Below are 6,388 nucleotides of genomic sequence, written 5' to 3' on the forward strand. Positions count from 1 at the left end.
GAAGGAAATAAAGGATATTCAATTAGGAAAAGATGAAGTCAAATTGTCCCTGTTGGCAGATGACATGATTGTATATCTAGAAAACCCCATCATCTCAGCCCAATATCTCCTTAAGCTGATAGGCAACTTCAGCAAAGTCTCAGGATACAAAATCAATGTGCAAAAATCACAAGCGTTCTTATACACCAATAACACACAAACAGAGAGCCAAATAATGAGTGAACTCCCATTCACAATTGCTTCAAAGAGAATAAAATACCTAGGAATCCAACTTACAAGGGACATGAAGGACCTCTTCAAGGAGAGCTACAAACCACTGCTCAGTGAAATAAAAGAGGATACAAACAAATGGAAGAACATTCCATGCTCATGGGTAGGAAGAATCAATATCGTGAAAATGGCCATACTGCCCAAGGTAATTTATAGATTCAATGCCATCCCCATCAAGCTACCAATGACTTTCTTCACAGAATTGGAAAAAACTACTTTAAAGTTCATATGGAACCAAAAAAGAGCCCGCATCGCCAAGTCAATCCTAAGCCAAAAGAACAAAGCTGGAGGCATCACGTTACCTGAATTCAAACTATACTACAAGGCTACAGTAACCAAAACAACATGGTACTGGTACCAAAACAGAGATATAGACCAATGGAACAGAACAGAGCCCTCAGAAATAATACCACACATCTACAACCATCTGATCTTTGACAAACCTGACAAAAACAAGAAATGGGGAAAGGATTCCCTATTTAATAAATGGGGCTGGGGAAACTGGCTAGCCATATGTAGAAAGCTGAAACTGAATCCCTTCCTTACACCTTATACAAAAATTAATTCAAGATGGATTAAAGACTTAAATGTTAGGCCTAAAACCATAAAAACCCTAGAAGAAAACCTAGGCAATACCATTCAGGACATAGGCATGGGCAAAGACTTCATGTCTAAAACACCAAAAGCAATGGCAACAAAAGCCAAAATTGACAAATGGGATCTAATTAAACTAAAGAGCTTCTGCACAGCAGAAGAAACTACCATCAGAGTGAACAGGCAACCTACAGAAGGGGAGAAAATTTTTGCAATCTACTCATCTGACAAACAGCTAATATCCAGAATCTACAATGAACTCAAACAAATTTACAAGAAAAAAACAAACAACCCCATCACAAAGTGGGTGAAGGATGTGAACAGACACTTCTCAAAAGAAGACATTTATGCAGCCAACAGACACATGAAAAAATGCTCATCACCACTGGCCATCAGAGAAATGCAAATCAAAACTACAAAGAGATACCATCTCACACCAGTTAGAATGGCGATCATTAAAAAGTCAGGAAACAACAGGTGCTGGAGAAGATGTGGAGAAATAGGAACACTTTTACACTGTTGGTGGGACTGTAAACTAGTTCAACCATTGTGGAAGACAGTGTGGCGATTCCTCAAGGATCTAGAACTAGAAATACTATTTGACCCAGCCATCCCATTACTGGGTATATACCCAAATGATTATATATCATGCTGCTATAAAGACACATGCACACGTATGTTTATTGCGGCACTATTCACAGTAGCAAAGACTTGGAACCAACCCAAATGTCCAACAATGATAGACTGGATTAAGAAAATGTGGCACATATACACCATGGAATACTATGCAGCCATAAAAAAAGATGAGTTCATGTCCTTTGTAGGGACATGGATGAAGCTGGAAACCATCATTCTCAGCAAACTATCACAAGGACAAAAAACCAAACACTGCATGTTCTCACTCATAGGTGGGAATTGAACAATGAGAACACATGGACACAGGAAGGGGAACATCACACACTGGGGCCTGTTGTGGGGTGGGGGGAGTGGGGAGGGATAGCATTAGGAGATATTCCTAATGTTAAATGATGAGTTAATGGGTGCAGCACACCAACGTGGCACATGTATACATATGTAACTAACCTGCACATTGTGCACATGTACCCTAAAACTTAAAGTATAACAATAAAAAAAATAGAAAATCTGTTTACTTGTTTGACTGTTATTTATGGCCTTATAATAAAACTTATCAAGCACATTACAATAATAAAAATGTTATCAAATATACCATCTGCTGCTCGGTTGTCATATGAATTTTCTATTGTATTTGATAAAATAGTGAATAAATTATCATTTGTTTTCCATTAGAAAATTGTGATACTTAATAAGTGCAAGAGGTTGATTTGGGAGGTGATCCCAGGAAGTACAAAGAGGACAGGGAGAGAAGCGAGACAGAAAAGAGTGAAAAGTCAATGAAGGCTATATCTTCAATCGAATTGATTTTTATTTATATTTTTTTGAGTGTTGAGTCAAAACTCCAAAATTGCCACATGCCTGTGGTATATTCCTTGTATAATTTGTTAACTCAGGGATGAGCTATTACTTCATTCCTGCAGAAGTTGTTCAATTTAGTGTGCATCTGGATCACTTGGAGGGTTTGAAATATCACAGATTACTGGGCCTCTCCTTCATGTCTTGCTCTGCAGTTCTTGTCTGTGGCTCAAGAATATTCTTTTTTTTTTTTTTTTTTACAAGTTCTCAGGTGTTTCCAATGCTGCTTATTCAGGTAAATGACTTGGAGAACCAATATCTGGGTTCATATTGTGTGTCTTCTCCAGCAAGGATATTGGCCCACAGAAGATGCAGTCAGAGACACAGGTGTCTGAATGGTTTTAAGTAGGCTTTGGTGTTGGTTATCCAAATGTGAAAGTGGGGTCGTGTGTGTTGGAGTTCTCCTGTGGTTTCACCTTAGAAGCCTGAGGACTGTTCCTGCTCCATAGCAATCAGTTCACTATACACTCAGAGCATAAGTGTGCAACCTGGATTGGAATCTAAACTTTAATGTCTCAGACAATGGATGTCTGCTCTGTGTGAAAATAACTGAATGGGCCGGGTGTGGTGGCTCATGCCTGTAATCCCAGCATTTTGGGAGGCTGAGGCAGGCAGATCACCTGAGTTAAGAAGTTCAAGACCAGCCTGGCCAACATAGTGAAACCTCATTTCTACTAAAAATACAAAAAATTAGCCAGGCGTGGTGGCACACACCTGTAATCACAGCTACTGGAGAGGCTGAGGCAGGAGAATCGCTTGAACCTGGGACGTGGAGGCTGCAGTGAGCCAAGATCACACCACTGCACACCAGCCTGGGCAACACAGTGAGGCCCTGTCTCAAAAAAAAAAAAAAAAAAAGGAAAAGAAAAGAAAAGAAAATAGCTGCATGAACCATTGAGAGTCTAAGAGAAGAGACAATTCAAGGACAGGGCCTTTCAGAAGAGATAATTGACTAGAATTCCTCCTGTTGCTGTGGGGACTTCATGGGGGAGATGTGGAAAAGATGATGGTGGTTGCACTGGAGATTAGAGGTATGAGGTCAAATCCAGGCCTATGAGAGAGGCTTCATTTCTCTGGACACTGCTTTTCACATCCAGGTGAGCCTCCTTATGGTAATTTCCTTGATTAGCAAAATCTCACCCAGGGGGCTAGATTTGTTTTGCCATTTCAGGGAAAGCTGTGGGTTGTAGCATTGGCTCCTTGGGACCACTTTTTGTTCTCCCCTATTTTACCAAATTTGACATTTTCTTTCAATGGATGCCTTCAGAAATATTTAATCTTTATGCAGAGTGCAGCAGCTTATGCCTGTAATCTCAGCCCTTTGGGAGGCTGAGGTTGGCAGATCACTTGAGGCCAGGAGTTCAAGACCAGTCTGGCCAACATGGCAAAACCCATCTCTATGGAAAAGAAAATGCAAAAATTAGCCTGATGTGGTGGTGCACACCAGTAGTTGCAGCTATTTGGGAAGCTTAGGCACAAGAATCACTTGAACTTGGGAGGCTGAGGTTTCAGTGAGCTGAGATCATGCCACCGCACTTCAGCCTGGGTGACAGAGCAAGAACCTGCCTCAAAAAAATAATTTTTACTGCCTATGTATTGGGTAAAATTATTTAAATAGATTTCTCATCTCACATCCAATCACCTTTCTCAAATTATGAATAGGTTTGAGAACTTTTATTTTTAGGCAATATTTGTTTGTGTTTAAAATAATTTGCCCACTTTTGTTAGTTTTGTTTTGTTGGAGTTTTTATTAAAATAAATTATCTGCTTACAGAATACACTGTAATTCATTATATAGTCTCTAATTAATTTTCACTTTGTTGCTGTTTAAACTTTTAGAAAAAATAACATTGAAATGTATTAATCTTATCCTAAATTACTTTGATGTTTTATTTTATACTTACAGAAGCCTTCCCAAGTAGCACATGAAATTCTCATGCTTAAGTTTGTTTTTCTCATGTTATTTGTGTTTGAATCAATCATCTATCAGTTAGTAATATATTTTTTAAAATATTATTTAAGAACTGTGTGTATTCTTACACAATGATAATTAATTACTTTCTATTTTTTGGTTTATAGTGTATACTAAAGCTGACAACTTCCCTTTTTAAAATAGTGGTGAAACACACATACTATAAAATTTACCATTGTATCTATTTTAAGTGTACATTTTAGAAGTAATAAATGTATTCACATTACTGTACAATCATCATAACCATCCACCTCCAGAACATTTTTTATCTTGGAAAAGTGTAACTCTGTACCCATTAAACAACAATCTCCATTTTCCCTTCCCCCTGTCCTTGGCAACCACTATTGTACTTTCTGTCTTCATGCATTTACCTATGCCAGGTACCTCATAAAAGCTGAACCACTTAGAATTTGTTGTTTTGTGACTGGTTTATTTTACTTGACATAATGTCCTTAAGGTTAATGCATGTTGTAGCATGTGTTAAATTTTTTGGTGTTTTTTTTTTGTTTTTTTGTTTTTTTGTTTTTTTTTAGACAGACTCTCCCTCTGTCGCCTAGGCTAGAGTGCAGTGGTACAATTTCGGCTCACTTCTTTCTCTGCTTCCCGGGTTCAAGCGGTTCTCCTGCCTCAGATTCCCGAGTAACTGGGACTACAGGCACCCGCCACCACACCTGGCTAATTTTTGTATTTTCAGTAGAGATGGGGTTTCACTAAATTGGCCAGGCTGGTCTTGAACTCCTGACTTCGTGATCTGCCTGCCTCGGCCTCCCAAAGTGCTGGGATTACAGGTATGAGCCACCATGCCCAGCCTATTTTTTTTTTTAAGATAAACTATATCCCATTCTATGTGTGAGAATGGAAGGTCCTGACCTAAGCAGTTTTGGAAAACAGTATTTTAATTGGATACTGTAAAACTCAAGAACTATACAAAAACACTGTATTCTAGTTGAACAATTTGCTTCCCAAAAGGGTATGGACTAGCAATTCTGAGTCTACTTTACACGTTTGTGTATGTCTACAGACACACACACACATACACACACACACACTTGTTCCAATATGCAAGGATAAAGTTGTCTGTCTCCAAAACTGGTACAAAGCCTGGGAAATATGAACCAGATTTGTGTGTGTATTTGAGTAACCAGTGCCATTCACCTCACTGATCCAAACATCCTACAAGTTGCAGATATTGATGGGAGTACTTTCTGGAGTCACCCTTTCAATAGTTTATGTCACCCCAAACAGCTAGAGGAGTTTATTGTGATGGAATGCAACATAGTCCGAGATACAAAATGTGGTGCAGATGCTGGAATGATGTAAAAAAGCATACCCTCAGGGAAGTCTGGGTACAGAAGACATCTGAAATGAATACAGATAAACAGTATTTTTGTCGTACTCATTTGGGACATCTTCGGTGTTAGGGTTTGATTTGGCCAGCTGTAATTTAAATGATGAGCATGTCAATAAAATGAACTCAGATAGAGTTCCAGATGTGGCATGAATCAAGAAGGACTAAGACTGGACCAAACATCAGTGATGTAGAAACTGGAAATTGAAGGAGCTTGCGAGAGAGAGAACATGGATACAGATGATAAAAGGCAATACCAAGATTTTCTTGAAGATCTTGAAAAAGATGAGGCAATTAGAAAAAAATGTCAACATTTACAGAGAGTCAACCATCCCTGTGGAAAGCGATGATGATGAAGAGCACCTCGAATTAGTCTGGCTGAGATGCCAGAAGACCTTCTCCCATGATGCCACTGGTGAAGAAGGTGCATCAATGACGATATAATGAAACGTTGTAGACTGTTTCCACATACGTGGGCTTAAGAAGTTGGACAAGATGACCTTAAGTGTCTCTTCCATCTATGCCTCCAGATTTCAAGAGGAGAAATTAAGTTTTAAACCTGAATAAACACGATTGTTTTGATTGCTCACTCAAAGCACTGAAAAACATGGAGGGCTTTGAAGTTTTAGATAATAAACGATTGTGGAGAATGTAATTATTATTGTTATTTAGGCTATTTTACATGTGAAATTTTATCACTGTGCTTTTTTTAT

At 38.7% G+C, this 6,388-nt stretch overlaps 1 pseudogene; it reads left to right on the forward strand.

Annotated features, from left to right (window-relative positions):
• Nucleotides 1-2,575: 2,575 nt before the first annotated feature.
• On the forward strand, nucleotides 2,576-6,119 carry LOC107966455 (60S ribosomal export protein NMD3-like; annotated as a pseudogene).
• The last annotated feature ends 269 nt before the right edge of the window (nucleotides 6,120-6,388 follow it).

This window comes from Pan troglodytes, chromosome 6 (assembly GCF_028858775.2).
Source record: "Pan troglodytes isolate AG18354 chromosome 6, NHGRI_mPanTro3-v2.0_pri, whole genome shotgun sequence".
Classification (NCBI taxonomy): Eukaryota; Metazoa; Chordata; class Mammalia; order Primates; family Hominidae; genus Pan; species Pan troglodytes.